This window comes from Cololabis saira, chromosome 10, assembly GCF_033807715.1.
Source record: "Cololabis saira isolate AMF1-May2022 chromosome 10, fColSai1.1, whole genome shotgun sequence".
Taxonomy (NCBI): domain Eukaryota; kingdom Metazoa; phylum Chordata; class Actinopteri; order Beloniformes; family Belonidae; genus Cololabis; species Cololabis saira.
Window position 1 is genome coordinate 12882129 of NC_084596.1, and position 20627 is coordinate 12902755.

Here is a 20627-nt window from a genome sequence, read left to right on the forward strand (position 1 = left end):
AATTAAGGAGCTGGAAAAGGAATACTGGGAAAATCCTAACAATACTTGCCTAGCTAGTCTAGTTAAGGCTAAGTATGAACTAAATACTATCTTTACAAAAAAAGCAGAATATTCCTTATATAGGCTGAAACAGAAATGGTATGAGTCAGGCGACAAAGCCAGTAAATTGCTAGCTAGTAAATTGAAAACCCGAGAAGCTGCCTGCCAAATTGGGGGGATCAAAGACAAAAATGGGAAGCTTGTCACTAATCATAAAGAAATTAATAATGTGTTTAGAGAGTTTTATGAGGAACTTTACAGATCAGAGGGCCAGATGGACTTAATTAAGGCAAAAGATTTTTTCAAACGCTTAAATCTTCCTAAATTGTCAGAAGAGGACATGAGGAAGCTAGATAGCCCAATAACTCTAGAGGAGCTGACTAGAACAATCAAGATGCTGCCTAGTGGGAAGACCCCAGGTATTGACGGCATACCTAGTGAATTCTATAAGAAATTTGCGGAGGAACTTGCCCCTGAGATTTTAAAAACATTCAATGCTGCTATTGACACAGGGCTACTCCCACCCTCAATGACAGAGTCAATAATAACCCTGATATTGAAAAAAGGAAAAGACCCTCTAGAATGTGGGAGTTATCGGCCCATTAGTCTCCTGTGCTGTGATGCCAAGTTATTTACAAAGCTTTTCGCAATGAGAGTGAATAATATAATAAGGACAATTATACATCCGGACCAGGTGGGGTTTGTGAAAGGCAGGACCTCTTCAGACAGCCTCAGACGCCTCCTGCATTTAATTTGGAAGTCCAAAGACATGGACACCCCAATAGCTGCGTTGTCTCTGGACGCGGACAAAGCGTTTGATCGCGTTAGTTGGAGTTATCTAATTTTTACCTTAAAAGAATTTGGATTTGGACCTATGTTTCAAGATATCATAAAGCTTATATACAGTCAACCTAAATCTATGGTAACAACCAATGGTCTGAGGTCGACTGCTTTCTCCCCCGGACGTGGGACTAAGCAGGGAGACCCACTCTCACCGCTATTGTTCATTATTGCACTGGAGCCCTTAGCAGAGGCTATAAGACTAAATGAATCAGTGAGGATTCCCAGCAGCAGCGAACGCACCACGAGATGTGGTAGTATCGCGAGAACGAGGCAGCAGAATCCAACATGGCGAGGTAATACTTTCGTTTTCAATAAATGCTTTAAAAACGATTATATTCTCAGTTTAAAATAACGAAAGGGTAGTTTATAGTTAGATTATATAATTCCGAACCCAACCTGGAGCAAAGCGAATCTTTAGACGCATCTATAGACGAGTATTTTGAGAGATTTGTCATGGTGAAGAAGTCTGGGGGCGCGTCCTCCGGCGCGTCCTCCACGCCGAAGCGTTCCCGTCCTGAGGATTCCCCTGGAGCAATTTCTCCTCCAGGAAATACCACCGAGGACATTCTGAGGTCCATTGACACCCGCTTGGCCTCCCATGACTCCCGTTTATCCCTGGTGGAAGTCCTGCACAAGGAATTCCAGTCATTAAGAGAAGCTGTGGAATACGGTAACCAGCAGGTGGAAAAATTGATGGCTGAAAACACCAATCTGAAGAAGTCGATGAAATCCATGTCAGAGGGTTTTAGCCGACTCCAAAATGAAAATAAATCTTTAAAGGAGGCCGTTTTAGACCTTCAAGCTCGTTCCATGAGGGACAACTTGGTGTTCTCGGGGATCCCGGAAAAACCTGATGAAGATCCTGAACAAGCCGTCCAGGATTTCATCCGGAACCACCTGAAGCTTCCAGAAGATCTGGCGAACTCCATCACGTTTCACCGCGTCCATCGCCTAGGAGGAAGAAGACCCGAAGCCCAGAGACCCAGGCCCATTGTTGCTAAATTCGAACACTATAAAGACAAAGAGCTTGTGAGAAGAAGGGGGCCACAGCTACGCGGATTGCCGTTCTCCGTGAACGACCAGTTCCCCCGGGAGATCCTGGACCGTCGCCGAGTCCTCTTCCCGGTCCGGAGGAGGTTCATGACGGAGGGATCTCGTGCTGTCATCACCGTGGACAAGCTGTACGTGAACGGACAACTGTACCGCGACTCCAACATCACGCCCTGGCTCTTCTAAAAAGGATGAGTACAAAATTTACTTTCTTTTCCTCTCTTTCTTTCTTACTAACTGGTGATTAGGTTAGATATAGTTACATAAACACTTGGTGATTAGATTAGATATAGTTTCATAAAATATTCTCGGCATATATTAATGTATTAATAATTCTTGCTCTGCTAGTCTCGGTAAGTTATAGGCTCACACTGGTGATTGCCTTTCTCTCTCTTTTTTTTACTTTCTCTATTTCTTTTTCTATCATGTTTAGAATTATCTCCCTCCCCCCCACCTCACTCCCTTTCCCCTTTTTTTTTCTTTTTTCCCTCTATGTCCCACTCTGCTGCACTTTCTTTCTCGGTTTGGTAAATTGGTACAAACACACATTTCACACATCTAGAATAACATGGCACACACACATACAACAGCTTTTCATGCAACATTACCACTTACATATAATGTTACTTTCAATGATTGGATTATGGATAAATTAAAGTTTGTCACCTGGAACGTAAACGGAGCCGGGAACACGGCAAAGAGATTAAAACTTCTTAACCATATACAAACTCTGCAGGCGGACATTGTCCTACTGCAGGAAACTCATTTAGTTAAAGCTTCGGTAGATGCATTGGCCACGGCACAATTTCCGCATGTTTTCTGCGCCTGTTACAACTCCAGACAAAGAGGGGTAGCAATTCTCATTAATAAAAGAGTAAATTTCACCGTAAAGGACACTCACATTGACTCAGAGGGTAGATATTTAATTTTAGTCTTGCAAATTCAAAGCTTGAATTTATGTATTTCTAATGTATATGGTCCAAATGTTGATGACTCCTCGTTTTTTCACTCTTTTTTCACCTCACTTTCTGCTCACCTAGACAACACAGTCATCATCGGAGGAGACTTCAACATGGTTCTGGACCCTGGAGTGGACAGGCTCAGTAATGCAGGCGGACACAGGAGTTGGCAGTCAGCAAGTATTGTTAAGCAATACATGAATGATCTGGGTCTTTGCGATACATGGCGCTCTCTACACCCAACCCTTAGGAACTACACTTTTTTCTCAGCCGTTCATCACTCATATTCTAGGTTAGATTATTTTTTAGTCAGTAGCTCTCTGATGAGAGATATCTCAGAATCACAAATTCACCCAATCATTATTAGCGATCACGCACCTGTTTCTTTCACTCTGGGGAAGAGGGGGAGCGTATCATCCTCCAAAGTTTGGAGATTTAATACATCATTGCTCAAAGACCCTGACTTTATTAATTTTTTTAAGAAAGAATGGGATATATTTTTACAAAATAACGACCAGCCGGAAATATCAGCGAGCGTTCTATGGGAAGCAGAAAAAGCAGTAATGCGAGGCAAAATAATTTCCTTTTCTTCAAATAAGAAAAAAAAAGACAACTTAAAAACAAAAGAATTAGAGTGTGAAATAAAGACGCTAGAGGAGGCCTTCCAGACCTCTGCAGACGAACGTATCCTTAACAGAATAAGGAAAACTAAAATAGAATTAAATAAAATAATTGACGCAAAAACGCAGTTTCTAGTACAAAGGCTTCGCCTGGAAAACTTTGCACATGCTAACAGATCGGGAAAATACTTAGCCAATCAATTAAAAATAAACAAAGAAAAAACAACCATAACATCCATTAAGGACCAGTCAGGGGGAGTTACACATGACCCCTGTTTAATAAATTCAGTCTTTAGAGACTTTTACTATAAATTATACTCGTCACAAATTGAACCATCTGATCAATCCATTAATGAGTTTCTTGGAGACATTAATCTGCCGAAGTTACATCAGGAACAGGTTATGAATTTAGACTCACCGCTCTCAATAGGAGAACTCCATGAAGCTCTTCAACATATGCCCAATAATAAAGCTCCGGGCCCAGATGGTTTCCCAGCTGAATTTTACAAGGAATTCTGGAGTATATTAGCACCAACATTTTATAAAATGATTCTAAATGCTAGGGAGAATAAAAGCTTACCCTTAAATATGAACTCTGCTAATATTAGTCTTTTATTAAAACCGGACAAGGATCCCTTGCTCCCATCGAGCTACCGCCCAATTTCATTGATAAATGTAGACCTTAAAATAATTAGCAAGGCCATTACTGAACGTCTGAAAAGAGTCACCCCTTCTATTATACATCCGGATCAAACAGGCTTCATTAAAGGTAGACATTCGTCTACTAATATTCGCAGATTATTAAATATTATAGACTATTCGAGTATCAATAAACAGGAGACTACTATTATATCCTTAGACGCGGAAAAAGCATTTGATAAGGTAAATTGGAAGTTTCTATTGGCAACTTTGCATAAATTTGGATTTGGCGAATCTTTCATTGACTGGATAAAAATATTATACAGCTCTCCCAAGGCACGTGTAAGGACAAATTATCAAATCTCTACAAGTTTTACCTTGCAAAGAGGCACTAGACAGGGTTGCCCTCTCTCTCCCTCATTATTTGCAATATTTATTGAACCTTTAGCAGCAGCTATTAGACAAAATCAAAATATTAAAGGTATACAATGTAAAATATTAGAGCACAAAATTAGTCTTTATGCGGATGACGTACTCCTCTTCCTCCAGAACTCACGATCTTCACTATCACAGACAATTGCACTTATAGAGGGATTTTCATCTCTGTCTGATTATTCTATTAATTGGTCTAAATCCACTGTTTTGTGTGTTAACTGCAATTTTAGGAATATAACCAATACTCAATTACAATCAGGGAACATCAGATATTTAGGCATAAACATCTCCCCTAGGCTGTCAGAGTTAATAAAATTAAATCATGTTCAGCTTATAAAGAAAATAGAAGATGATCTTTCCAGATGGAGCTCTCTCCCCATTTCGCTCATGGGTAGAATAGCCACCATTAAAATGATGGTTTTACCAAAAGTAAATTATTTTTTCTCAATGATACCATGCAAACCCCCTCTTTCCTGGTTTAAATCGTTGGACTCATATGTATCAAAATTTCTGTGGAAAAATAAAACTCCACGTATTAGTTTAAAGACATTGCAAAAATCCAAAGAATATGGAGGTTTAGAATTACCTAATTTTCAGTATTACTTCATAGCCAGTAAGTTACAGTATATTGTAAAATGGTCAAAAGATCATCCTTTAGATAGTCAATGGCTGGACTCAGAGCAAGTGTTTTGTAATGAACTAGAAATCTCAGAGTTACCATTTATTAGTCAAAGTATCAAACGTCATCAATGTTTCAAAAGCATTAATATTAGCACAACTTTATCAGCTTGGTGGGAATTTCTTAAAATAGCTAAAATTTCACTTTTTCCATGTGACCGTACACCCATATGGAACAACCCAGACATCGTGAAAAATGATAAAAAGATGGTTAACTTCGTTCAATGGAGAGATCAAGGAATACGGTACTTACAGCACGTAATTGTAGGAGGACAGTTTGTACCTTTCAATACACTTATTGTTCAATACGGAGTTAGCAGGAATACATTTTTAGAGTATCAACAACTTAAGGCAATAATAAATAAAACATACAAAATTAGCCAATTAGATTTACAACTTCCCGCTAAGATAATAGATTTATTGAATCTAAGCACTTTAAAGTTGTTATCAAAACTCTACAGGTTAGTGTCTAAACTGGACGATTCAGTCTCTCTCCCGATCTCTAAGTGGGAGGCGGATCTCTCTCTTAATACCGACCAGTTTTCTTGGTCACAAATATGCTTAAATACGTTTACTATGACTAAAAACCCAAACCTACAACTTATACAGTACAAAGTTCTTCATAGAATACATTATACTGGACAAAGGATGTTCCAGATGGGCTTTGTCACCTCTAATATCTGTTCACAGTGCACAGAGAACACCCCAGATAATTATATGCATGCTTTATGGTTCTGTACACCGGTACAGAGGTTCTGGAAGGAGATTTGTGAGGATTTATCCACATGGATCAACCACAGAATCCCAGTGTGCCCCACGGTATGTATATTAGGTCACCTGGGAGACACTCAAATAGATCCCAATTGGACACACCGGGTTCTCACTGCCTTATGTATCGCAAAGAAAACCATTTTAGTAAATTGGAAACAAAAATCCAGTTTATGTATCAACCATTTTAGGAATCTTTTATCAGATCATATTAGTAGTGAGATAATGTCTGCCTCCACTGAACAACATTCGGCTGAATTGCACTCTCTGTGGTCCCCGTTTATTGGCTTCGTTACCTAGTGGGGGCGGGGGGGTGGTGATCTCGTAGCCCTTGGGGTTGGGGGTCGGCTTGGGGGGTCTGGGGCGCGGGCCTCTGGTGGCCCCTGGGGGGCGGTGGGGGGGGCCGCGGGGCCCTGTCCCTAGCCGGTGGGGGCCTTGGGGGCCTGTGGGGGGGGTTACCTCATGGCGGTGGGGGGGGGTGGCTGGGGAGGGCTCGGGCGGGGGGCTGTGGCTGGGGCGTCTCCGGGCCTCCCGGGGGGGGCGGGGCCGTGGACATGGGGGTCCCACCCGGAGGGCCCGGCCCTGCCTGGGTGGGGGGTGGCTGTCTGCGCTGGGGGGGCATTGCTGCCTTGGTCCTCCGTCGCTGGGCGGGGGCCAAGTGCCCCTGCGGATGTGGGGACTCCGGGACCCTTGGGGTGTCCGCCGGGGTGGCCTCGGGGGGGGGTGGGGCCGGGTCCGGGGAGCGGGCCTCCCCTGACCGGGGGGTGCACGGGCGGGCGCGGCGGCGGGGTGGCGCCATTCCCAGGTATCTATGTCTTATGTTGTCAGTATGAATGGGAGGATGTTGGACCGTTTCCCCCTCCGTCTGGGGGCTCCGGCGGCGCCGGGGGCGCCCTTGGGGGTACGGTGGGGCCCTTGCCCGGCTCGGGGGGCCGGCCCCCGTCTACTGGACGGCCGGTGGGGGGACGCGGGTGTCTTATCAGGGCCGGCTTTGCTGGTCCTGCTTCCTGGCTTCGGCCTCCGCTCCCCCTCTTGCCCCCCCTACACGATTCATACGCACATAGGCGAAAGGCGGGGGGTCCGGGTCGTGGGGGGCACTGTCCGCCTCACGGTTTTAACAGCAAAATAGACACTGCACATTCAACACTTTATAAATACACTTGACAAGGACACGTAGTTCGGGAGGGGGGGGGGGTCGGTGTCAATCGATACTTGGCCCTCCCTCCTCCCTGTTTTTATGGCATTAATCACATGCACTCAACACAAGGGGCGGGAGGGGGTCCCACATCACCCGCGTTCCCTCACCGGCCTGGGCCTGGGACGGGTGGGTCGGGTTACCCGGGCCTGGCGGGGCCCGCCGTGCAGCCTGGGGTGCCTTCTGGCGGTGCTGGATCCCCCCGGGGAGGGGGAAACGGTGCGTGATCGTATGTCTGTGTCGGTGAGAATGCGGTATGGAAGGGTCCTGCCATGGAGGATTTGAGCCTCCATTGGCAGGACATCAAAAACTTAATAATTTATCAATATTATATTATACAAAGATGGTTATTATTATTATTATTATTATTAGTATTATTATTAGTATTATTATTATTATTATTATGTATAGTATATTATATTATTATTAGTATAGGTATCGGATAGGTGAATGGATGAATGAATGGGATGCCTGGGTCTGGCGCCCTCCGTTGTCGGGCCTGCGCGGGTGTCGCCTTGTTGGGGGGTTCCCTCTCTCCGGGCCCGTCTCCGGTCCCCCCCGCTGCCTCTACGGCGGGGCGCCCCTCTGGTCTTGGAGGGCCACTTTCGTGGGGGACGGGTGCGCCTGCCCGCGTCGGCGGCCGGGGCGGCTCTGTCTCTCCGGGCAGGCTGGCCCCCTGCCGGGTGGGGGTCGTTGGCCTGAAGGGTGAGGGCCTCCTGGCCGCGTGTCCGGCCCGGACCGGGTGGCCGGGGATTGCCTGGGTCGCGGTCCGCCGCCGCGGGGTCCCTGGCTGCTTCTTTCCGCGCCGTGGGGGCCCCGCCCGCGGGCCCCCTCGGCCGCCGCCGGGTGGGGGGGGGGGCCTCGCAGGCGGTGGGTTGCCTCCCTCCTACTTCTCCCCTCTGTGGGGTTGCCGGTGGCCTGGGTTCCGGGCTCTTCCTTGTCGGCCTCTGGTCTCACGGGTGGCGGGGTTGCTCCCCCCCCTCCCCCACTATAGATACACTTCAGGTGGAGCTTTGTTTGGTTTATTACACACACACACACACACACACACACACACACACACACACACACACACACACACATATAGTCATTTAGTCACATGCATACACACACACACACACACACACACACACACACACACACACACACACACACACACACACACACACACACACACATGCATGATCATATACATACACACACACACACATAGACATACACACTGGCTTGTTCACCTGCATGCTGGCTCTCTAGTTTTTGGGTTTAGGTAGCGGTAGCGATAGCTTAGCTCAGACTGCGATCAGATCTCAAGATTTAGGTCGATTGCTGTTCGTGTTTTGGATGGCTCCGTGCCGGTTTCGTGCTTTGTTTGTGTTTTTTTTTGTTGCAGATTTCCAGTGCTTGACGTGTGTCTCCGTGTGTTCCTGCTTCCTGGATTGGCAGTGGATGTCGTCACCACCCCCCCCCACCCCCTCCCCCCCAAAAAAAAAAAAAAAAAAAAAAAAAAAAAACACTGGGTTTGTATGTGTATATTTATGTATGTGTACGCATATGTGTGCGTATATATATGTATATATCACATATAGTAATAATGCACATATATACACTTTTGGTTTCTACCGTCATGGTATCAATCAATAATATGTGTGCAGACAAGGTAAAAAAAAAAAAAAAAAAAAAAAAAAAAAAAATGAATCAGTGAGGGGTGTCACAATGGGTGGCCGGGAAAACAAAATGTTAATTTTTGCAGATGATATTCTGGTTCTGATGTCGGACCCGCAGAGATCTGTACCCCCAATGCTGGATCTGGTCAACTCTTTTTCGGAAATATCGGGGTATAAAATAAATTGGGCCAAATCTGAGGTGATGCCCCTGTCGAAGCATTGTTATAGAAGCAATTTTCAAAATTGGAAATTTCAGTGGGTGCCAAAAAATCTGAAATATTTAGGCATACTTTTAAACCCCGGACTTGAAAATATTATATCTGATAATTTTGACCCAGTATTGTATAAGATAGAACTCCTCCTCAAGGGATGGGATAAATTGCAGATTTCATTATGGGGGAGAATCCAAGTTATAAAAATGGTGGTAGCTCCCAAACTGAACTATCTTTTAAACATGCTACCCCTGAGCGTGCCAGTGACTACATTCCAGACAATAGATAAGATGTTCAGTCAGTTTATTTGGGCAGGTAAAAAGGCTAGGATGAAGTTATCAAGACTACACGTGAAGATAGAACATGGGGGGCTAAGACTTCCGAATATGAAGCTCTACCAGGAAGCATTCTTAGGGGCTCAGATAGTCTCCCTTTTCTCGTGTAGGGAGGACAGACCTCTGTGGGTAGACTTGGAGGAAGAAGTGAACGCCCCATTCAGAGCAACAGATTACCTAAGTCAGGATCTGAAGACTGATAGTCAGAACCCAATAATCTCTCATACTAGGAATACCTGGCATCGCATGCACAGAAGGGAGGGAGCATCCCCTTTCTTGATAGAGTCGGCCTCGATATGGAATAATCCAAAATTGAGAATAGGAGGGAAGATGTTCTTTTGGAAAGAGTGGCATAGGAAGGGGGTTGAGCACATCGGAGATCTTTACCATAATAATGCACTGAGAACATTTGAAGAATTAAGAGAACTTTATGATTTACAAAGGAAAGATTTCTGGAGATTTCTACAACTTAGAGACTGTCTATCTAAAGTAGGCCCTATGGACACCAGGCTGCCTACTCAGTCTTCCATGTGGTCTAAATTGAAGTTGCTGAGTACCCTTCCACACCTGGCAGGTCAAATATATAACTACCTCACGGATGGACTTAATAACGCTATCATGGGCCTAAAAGCTGCGTGGGAAAGGGATTTGGGGATCACATAGGAGGATGATGAGTGGCACAAACTGGTGAAGGAGATGCTTACACCAATGAGGGACGCCAGGTCTAAACTGGTTCAATTCAAGATATTCAACAGACTCTATTGGACACCTGTGAGAAAGCATAAGGCAGGACTGAGTCTTTCCAACATCTGCTGGCGATGCCATACGGCACAAGGGGATATCACCCATATGTTCTTTGACTGTCCTAATTTAGCTATTTATTGGCATAGGGTCATGAAAAAGATCAATGATAGCCTGAACACCGATGTCGCTCTCACACCCGCGCTTTGTCTCCTGAATAGCCTAAAAGAAAATATGAGAATAGTCGGGAAAAAAGCGCAATGGCTTAAGGTTGCACTCACTACAGCTAAGAGGGTTATACTGAGACACTGGGCGGGGGGTAACGACCCTACTTACTCAGAATGGTTCACAGCTCTGTCAGAAACTGCATCATACGAACGTCTGATATATAAAATAAATGGCAAATTAGACACTTATAATGAAATCTGGGACCCATTTCTAACACAGATCATGGATCAGGCAAATGTAAACTAACATAAATATGACTGATGAGGATTCAGAAACAAAGTCTACAGTGCACCATGTTCGACTGGCGGGACGGGGATAGGGTCAGGGGATGGGAGAAAAAAAAAAAAAAATTCCTTCCAGATCAAACATTCACTGGGTTAGTTTTTCACGTCTTCATATGTATATGTAAAGCAGGCATATGTTATATGTACTTCTAGGTATAGAATTTTATGTATAGTCATTAGTTAATTTTGATCTTTTAGTATTATTTCACTTTTTCTGTGTCTTTAGTTTCTATCATCAATGTCAACCTTTGGTGAATTCAGCTGTATCTGCTATTTTTTTTATTTTTATTTATTTATTTATTTTTACTTATTTTCATATACCTCTTTATTTGCATATTTTTGCTGCTCTGATTATGCACCTGTGGATGCATTGGACTGTCGTGATGAATGTCTGTGAAGGAAACAATAAAAAGCATAATTGAAAAAAAAAAAAAGTGTTCAGGCACAAGGGATGTTGAGCAGTGAAACTTTTCTGTGGTTGTTTTTGTGCCCTTCTGCCTCTAAACACATCTTAAGAAGTGTTATGTTGGTCACATTTTTAGTTAAAAGTTGCACAGACAAGTTTCTTTTCATGTTCAAGTTTCATTTGATAGAATATTTAATTTCTATGGGCAAAAAGCCAGCCAAAGCCACTTTGGATATCTGTCCCTTTTGTCTTTTGCAACAACAGCATATCACTTTATGGAACTATGTCCCAGATCAACAAAAAGGGAGCCAGCTCACAGATCTACAGTGGATATTGTGGAAAAGGGGAATGTGAGGCTCAATGAAGTGAAGAAAATGGAAAACAAAAGTGGCTGAGTCAAATCAGAGTAAATCTTGTTCAGTGTTGTAAAAACAACTTCAGACAAACTGAGTTTTTTTCTCTAGAGATTTTAAAGCAGAAGAAAATATCACTCAAGTATATATTTTTTTCAGATATATGATCCTTTTTTTTTCTATACCAGGATTTGAATTAGATGTTGTTTATTCTATTTTAAGTAAATACAAATATTTTCAACCAAACATTTATCAAGCCATTGGAAAGTTTTAACTTTTTTGACTTTTGCCACTTCTGAGTAAGTTTGATGGAGTTCAGTTAGTTCTTCGGGTGCTGATTTTATTTGAAGAATAGAGACTCATTCAGTGGAGAATATGAAGAAGATCCTCTCTCACCAAATCTTAAGTACTCAATTTCAAGCTTTTTGGTGTTCTTTTTTTTTGTCTGCTGTTACTCATAGTGAGATCGTTTAAAAGGCACTGGGTGATTCTTCTGAACATATTTTCATGCAGTAAAGCTGTCAAGGATTGTGCCTACATTGCCTTCAGTTATTTATTTTCCTGTAGATGAGCTTTTCCTTTTTAATGCTATGCATGCTAAATCAACACACACATACAGGGTTGCAATAATTTATGAATCTGTTTTACTGTTGAGTCTTAGACTTTTAGGAAGTAACCTCTTCAGATATGAGTGGCACTTATTCATGTTAATGATATTTGCACTCATTCCTGTTATAGGCCTGCACACTTAAATAGATCATATGCATATCAGAAGGTTTTCTGATCATTACATAAACTTTCATAACACAGCACATAGATCTTCGTTGATAAATTAGTTTTAAAGAATCATGTACTTATTCAGTATAAGGTGAAGATGAGCTAAAACAATAATACACAATTTGTGCAAAAAATAGAGGCGGAGCATGGAAGACTGATATTTTTATGTGGAGACTTGTATTTTGGGGGTAATTATATATATATATATATATATATATATATATATATATATATATATATATATATATATATATATATATACACACACATTGCATTTTCTTGAAAAATGCATGGATAATCTTAAAAAGGCACATGTTCCTCTAAACTCTCAATGTACTTTTCTGCATCAATGCTGCAATCATAGAAGTGTAAATAATCTTTGCCAGGGGCTCAGATACAACACCTGTCCAACACAGACCCTGGAATCTGGATGGTCTTTTTTTTTTTAAATCTTTGGACCTGAGCATACAGGCCCTGTTTTTCCTGATTCTTCTGTGCCACCGCTGGACAAGATTAACAAAGTTCTGTATTTGAGCATACAACTTTAAGTGGGAGTTGAGAATGTAGCTTCATATTGTAGTGTTCAACACTGTTAAGTGTATAACACTTTTGCTGTAAGTTATGGATTAATGTCAGTTCTTGACTCAGGACTTAGCTTTTTCTTAATTTCTTTCAATGTGTCTTTCTTTTGCAGGCTTGTTCCAATCTGTTCTCTCTCCCAATTTTATATGACAAAGTGTTAAACAGACTTTAAATTACGTGTATGCATATATCTATATATATATATATCTATATATATATCTATATCTATATCTATATATATCTATATCTATATCTATATCTATATATATATATATATATATATATATATATATATATAGGATGGGCGTGAGATTTCTCTTTAAAGCATTTTTGCTAAATTGTCTGAAATTCTCTTAACAGACGACAAATAATTATCTAAATGTTCTGATGTCAAAACTAAAAGTATTACTCACATGTGGAAGTGCCAGTGCTCTAAAAACACAATCCAATCATTGCAATAGATCTTAGCGAAGTCACTGGCCTGTTAGCTTATCCGTCAAACTCCATAGTTGTGCTTTTTAATTGTTTGTTTTCAAATACTGGCTGACTCTTTCTGATTTTTTCCAACATGTGTTACCCAACACTTATTAAAATACTTTTCCATATAAAAAGTGCCAAAGCCCCAGATGGAAGGAAATTCCCAACAAAAGAACTGGCAAGGCAAGGCAAGTTTATTTATATAGCACATTTAAGGAACAAGACACTTCAAGGTGATTTACATAATAAATATATGAAAAGTGAATAGGAATAGGATATAGGATAGAGCTAAAAAAGAGTTAGACTTAAACTACAGTTACAATTGAGTACTAAAATTAACATTGTTTAAAGTTAAATTTGAGAATAGTTTAAATATCTTCATCAAATGCAGCTGTAAACAAATTCATTTTTAATCTTGATTAAAAGAAACTGAGGGTTTCAGTGTTCCTGCAGTTTTCTGGAAGCTTGTTCCAGATCTGTGGCGCATAAAAGCTGAATGCTGCTTCTCTGAAACAGAAGACCTGAGAGGTCTGGATGGTTTATATGGCAGCAACAAGTCTCTGCTTGGTCCTAAACCAGTCAGTGATTTATAAACTAACATAAGTATTTTAAAGTATATTCTCTGAGGTACAGGGAGATTGTGTAAGGTTCTCAGAACTGGAATTATGTGGTCCACTTTCTTAGTTCTGGTCAGAACCTGGGCAGCAGTATTCTGGATTAGCTGTAGCTATCTGATTGACTTTTAAGGCAGACCTATGAAGACACTGTGATCAATTCGACCGAAGATAAATGCATGGATGAGTTTTTCAAGGTCCTGCTGTGACATTAGTCCTTTGATCCTGGAAATGTTCTTCAGATGATAGAAGGCTGAGTTTGTAATTGTTTAAATGTGTCTCTGAAAGTTCAGCTTTGAGTCCATGACTACACCCAGATTTAGAACCTTATCAGTGGTGGTGTGTAGCTGTGGTTTGTAGCTGTAACTGTGGATTCACACCGAAAGCGTCAAAAATCGTCTGTGGTCGCCCAGGACGCCTGCATTGCGCTGCTTGCAGACACCTGTCGACGTCTGCAGTGGGCGGGGCTTTCAAGCTGCACTGCAGAACTGGAGGGGAAAAAGTGTATATAGCCTACATATAACTATATATAGTGTGCACATCTTCGGTTTCCTCACCATGGATCGCACTTTGGGAAGCCTTCTTTATATTTTGGCGTTATTTCCGCATAGACAAGATGGGGTTTGATGCTCTCCTTAACAAGGTTGGTCCGCGGCTCAACATCAACCATTGGCGAGCCATTGGTCATAATGTTTAAACTGTGTTTTGTGATTAATAAACACGGTTTTTAATTAATTTGCGTTGGATCGATGTAGCAAATAAAATAGTTCAGTGTTAGTTATGTGTTTCACATGAGCAGAGTTCAGGTAAGTGAAATTAGCAAAAATGTATGATGCATATGAATGAGTGTACGTTTGTGTTTACACGAAAGTACAATGTGCATTGAGGCTTCTTGCTTTGGGAATCCCGGTCTGTGATTGGACGCTGCCTCAGCGTCGCCGCTGCTCATTTGCATAAAGTTGAGATGCTCTCAAATTCAAATTGACACTCTGGACGCCTCCATTGCGCCGCTCCCGACACCTCCAACGCCTCTGACACGTGACAAGTGAGCTTTCATAGAAAATGAATGGCAGTCGGACGCCTGTGGCGCTTTTGGTGTGAATCCACAGTTATAGCTGAAACTGTCTGCTGGCTCTTCAATGCTGACTTTTAACCCAAAAACAACAACTTCCATGCATCTACTCAACATTTGTATGGGCTCATTGTCTCCAGGTGACATTGAAATGTAAAGTTGTGTGTCATATGCATAGTTATGGTAACTGATCTTGTTGTTTATTATTATTTGAGCTAACAGAAGCATGTAGATGTTAGATAGGAGGGGTCCTAGGATAGAACCTTGGGGAACCCCACACACAATTTTTGTTGATTCTGATGTAGAGTTACCTATTGAAAAAAAGTAGTCCCTCTCCTTCAAGTAAGACTCAAATCAGTCAAGTACTGTGCCAGAAAATCCAAGCAAATTCTCCAATCACTCTAGCAATATACTAGGGTCAACTGTGTCAAATGCTGCGCTGAGGTCCAATAATACCAGCACTGTGGTTCTACCACAGTCTGTATTTATATGGATGTCATTGAACACCTTGACAAGGGCAGTCTCAGTGCTGTGGTGGGCACAAAAACCGGATTGGAATATGTCAAAGCAGTTGGTTAGAGTTAAGAAGGTATTTAACTGTTGAAAACACAGCTTTTCCAATAACCTTACTGATGAACAGGAGATTTGAGAGAAATTTATAATTTGGCATTAGTAACTTGTCCAGATTGTTCTTTTTCAACAGTGGTTTGATGACTGTTGTCTTCAAGGTCTGGGGGAAAACTACTGACAAAAGGGATGAGTTTACTATTTGAATCAGATTAGATGTCATGATGGGTAAAACTTTATTGAAGAAAGCTGGGGCTAAAATATTTGGTTTAGCTGATCCATAATATCCACAAGGTTTTCATATGGATGAAACTCTGTCATTTTGTCCACATTTGTTTTAATTGGAGACAGCACAGTTTCTGGACTTGATATTGATGCACTGACTGCTTTTCTAATCTTCTCGATTTTCTCAGTAAAAGAGTTGGCAAATTGATTGCAGGCCTTAGTAGAGTGGAGTTCAGATGCTACTGACACAGGAGGGTTTGTTAACCTGTCCACAGTAGGAAACAAGGAACGACTGTTATTGATGTTTTTGTTGATGATTTCAGTAAAGGATTCCCTTGCATTCCTCAGTTGGAGATTATATCTGTGAAGTCGCTCTTTATAGATATAATAATGAACCTGGAGTCCAGTCTTTTGCCACCTTTGTTCGGCTCTTTTTTTTTCACTTTTTTCTTGTGGGGACATTTCTCCACTGAGATTTCTTATCGGAGACAACCTTACCCTGAGTGCGAGCTATGGAATTATTGATATCTGAACTTTTAGAGTGGAAGTTATCTAGTAGTTCATTGATTGAGTTACAGGGCAGAGTGGAGGTGGTAGAGTAGACTTGGTTAAAGGTTTCAGTTGAGTTGTCCTTAAAAATCACTTGTTTTTGGCTCCTTGAGTGGATGGAAAAGGTGTTTTCAAAGAAAACCGAAAAGTGATCAGACAGGGTCACATCAGTCACAGAAACCATGGAAATGTTAAGACCCTTACTGATGACCAAGTCCCAAATATGCCCTCATTTGTGCGTTGCCTGTTTCATGTTGAGTCAAATCAAAACATTTTAGCCCCTCTGTCTTTGGGGTTGTCAACATGGATGTTAAAGTTTCCCACAGTATTAAACCCTCATAATCAACACATATTACATACAGCAGGTCATTGAAATAATTGGAGGCCTGTGGATATTTATAAACATGACTCTAGAACAGGGGTCGGCAACCCAAAATGTTGAAACAGCCATATTGGACCAAAAACACAAAAAACAAATATGTCTGGAGCCGCAAAAAATGAAAAGTCTTGTATAAGCCTTAGAATGAAGGCAAATGGTGAAAGGCGAAATGTCGAGAAAAAATTCGAAATGTCGAGAAAAAAGTTGAAATGTTGAGAAAAAAGTCAAAATGTCGAGGAAATAGTCAAAACTTCAAGAAAAAAGTCGAAATGTCAAGAAAAAAGTCGAAATGTCGAGATTAATGTTGAAGTACAATCTCGAAAAAAAGTCAAAATGTTGAGAAAAAAAGTCGAAATGTTGAGAAAAAAGTCAAAATGTCGAGAGAAAAGTTGAAATGTCGAGATTAAAAAGGAAAGAAAAAAGGAAGAAAAAAAGAGCGAGAAAAGGAAAAAAAGAAAAAAAAAGAAAAAAAGAAGAAAAAAAAGAAGAAAAAAAAAGTCAAACATTTTTGAAAAAGCTCCAGGAGCCACTAGGGCGGCGCTAAAGAGCCACATGCGGCTCTAGAGCCGCGGGTTGCCGACCCCTGCACAAGAAGGACCCTTAGGCTGAACAACCAGATATTGCACAGACTCAAACTTTCCGAAGAAGAGCTTTTTACACTTCACTTAAAAAACCTAGACTCTATCAAAGTGTCTTACTGTTTTCATCTAACTGTTTCTGTTAAGAACATAATGTCAAGATTATGCTAAGTAATGAAATCATTGATTAAAAGTGTTTTTCCTGACACAGATCTGACTTTTAACAGAGCCAGTTTAAGTAACTTAGCAACTGGTATTATTTTTGTGTAAGTTGAAATCGACAAGGAATAAGTGTTAATGTTTTTATTCTGTTTCTAATCTTGATATCTTTTTATTTTTTGTGACCTTTTAGCACAGATATTTTACGGTGTTCTTCCATAGGGGGGCCAAGCTTTTTGTGGAAAGAGTCACTGCTGATAATCCTGGACCTGGACCCGACACATCTCAGTTTGTTTCTGGAACGTTCTGAACACAAACTGCCTCACCATCCTTGATATGCTAAGGAGAAAGATCACGATGCCAGCTTGAAAGAACAGTTTGTGGAGGAGTTGGGGGAGCTCTGCAATCTTTGGCGGATGCTTGTTTAGTGTGATTGGCTGGATGAACGTTATCAGGAGAAAACATGATATTTGGGCATGGTGTGAGTTGGATTCCAATCCTGACAAGGTTTTTCATGTTGTCATTGAAATAATGAGGAGTCAGGGCTTAGTGCAGAGAGTGAAGAGGTGGGTGGGGTTCAGGAAGAAGGTTTGGGGCCCTCTGTTGGGGCTGAGTGGGGCTCCACTTGTTGTTGTGACATATTAGTCTCTTTCTGCTGTCCTCCGTGGTCCTTCCTTATTTCAGCTAGGGCTGCAACGATTCGTCGACGTTGTCGACAAAAATCGATAATCAAAATTGTCGACAATGAATTCCAATGTCGACAATAGTCGCCAGACGTGTTTTTCCAACGGAGTGAGGAGTCTCACTTCAATACGTTCTCTGCTGAGTCGCGCATGCGCGATAGCGTCTCTGCCGAGCGGTAGGCGTCCCGTCCTGTAGAGCAGCTGCGCGTAACAAAACTTCTAAGGTTTTGGAGCCTTTTAGCCTCGATACGGTAAATAAAAAGATGACTTGGAAGGTTTGCAAAGCAGACCTTGGTTATCACGGGAGCACGTTGGTAATGCACAAGCATTTGAAGAGAAAGCACGTCGGGTCTGGGTGACGGTTTTCAACAAATGATACACCAGTTCAACCCAGAGCACGTCCTGCCATGATCCAGAACCGATTTCACCCGCTTGATAGAGAAAAAATATGAGTCGTTTTATTTTATTTTTTATATAACACATTTGCCTGTCCTTAAAAAATGAAAAATAATGGATAGATGTTTATTTATTCATGGATTTATGTCTGACTGATCACTGTGCCTGTCCTTGGTTTTAAATAGGACATTTTATTAACTTTTTGTATGAACAGCTGCAAAGTTGAATAAAATATCTACAGGACTGTCTCAGAAAATTAGAATATTGTGTTCTTTATTTCTTTATTTTCTGTAATGCAATTAAAACAACAAAAATGTCATACATTCTGGATTCATTACAAATCAACTGAAATATTGCAAGCCTTTTATTATTTTCATATTGCTGATTATGGTTTACAGCTTAAGATTCACAGAATATTCTAATTTTTTGAGATAGGATATTTGAGTTTTCTTAAGCTGTAAGCCATGATCAGCAATATTAAAATAATAAAAGGCTTGCAATATTTCAGTTGATTTGTAATGAATCCAGAATGTATGACATTTTTGCATTACAGAAAATAAAGAACTTTATCACAATATTCTAATTTTCTGAGACAGTCCTGTATTTTTCATTGAAGTACCCATCTTTCTCGTGTTTATCATCATTTGCCACATAATTAAAGCGACATACTAAATTTAAGAAAAAATTACTAATTATCCGATTAGTCGACTAATCGTTTCAATAGTCGGTGACTAGTCGACTATTAAAATAGTCGTTAGTTGCAGCCCTAATTTCAGCAGGCAGTGGTTGTCCTTCAGAACCCTGTCATATCAGTTGTTTTTGATTTCTTTGTCTCCTGTTCTTGGTGGAGACTGCTGGTTTCTGATTCACAAAATAAAAAAGGTGTGCTTAATATTTAAGACAAAATCCATCTGCCTTAAAACGATGTCTCCATTGCCATGCATACATGTAACGTCATTCAGGGGGTTAAACCAACCACTTTTGACCGGATCTTACTGTGCTTGCTGTAACACTACAGGATTATAGGGAAGAGATAAGCAAACTGTTGTTGCACAACGGGGTCTTCATATTCCTGAGCGGTTATATGACCATGCAGAGTAATCATCATTCCTAATGTTTCCCCTGGCTGCGTATATGGCTGCAGACCTGCCACCATGTTTAATCGCCGGTAGTATACTTTGTGAGCTGTTTGTCCTCCAACTTTTTCCTATTTCTGTAAAGAAATGAAACAGTAAAAACAAACCTGTAGACCATGTAATGCTATTTTTCACAGGTGGCAAACTTTGAGCATGAAAGTAAATAACTGAACCGAGTCCGAGTTTGGACTCTTCATGGTTATGACTTTGTAATGTTAACTCTGGCAAGTATCACAGCCTTTACTGTAATGTTTCACCATATGTTTTGAGGATTTTCCTCCCTTATTTATGCAAAATATGGGTAGTTCTGTAAGATTCTTGGTACCTCATGTATTCACTAATCTCTTAAAGTCTACCTGTGGATTTTTTTTTGTTTTAAATGTGGGATTTGAATCCTTTTAGTACTTTTCTGAATATTTTCTTCACTAAAATGTTCCTCTAGGCTAGCTAAAAAATGGATGATTTTTAGGCCCGATTTTGACCACAATAACTCTGGCTATGGAGCAGATTCTCACAACCATTCTCAAGTGTGTGGTAACAATATAATAATTTTATTATTGTGATATTTACATTTTTTTGTCAACAGAATAACCACAATAACTACTAAAAGAGGAGCGTCCAGGTAGTTTCCCCACCCATATGTTGCACACTTTTACAACTTATAAACATGGCAACAAACAGAGCGAATTCAGATAGAGAAGGCCAGCGTCTACAACTGCAGCAAAAATGTGTATCTTTATAATGTATCATGAAAGATACGTATGCCAGTTCGATTTTCCTCCACATTCTTTTCCTATTTCTGAAGTGTGAGGTTTGTGCCTCCACTGCATTCAGAGGATTACGATATCAAAATCGTTTGAGATTGTACTGATGTCTGTGGTCTTATTTTTAAATTTGATTAACAATGGACATACTGTATTATGGGGAAAAAAATCCCGGTCTGGCCCTCGGCAGGAAGGTCCCCCCTTATGAGTCTGGTCCTGC

The 20627-nt window shown here is 41.1% G+C and overlaps 1 pseudogene; it reads left to right on the forward strand.

Annotated features, from left to right (window-relative positions):
- Window positions 1–1335: 1335 nt before the first annotated feature.
- The window catches only part of LOC133452192 (uncharacterized), a 56615-nt pseudogene continuing 37323 nt past the window's right edge, over window positions 1336–20627 (forward strand).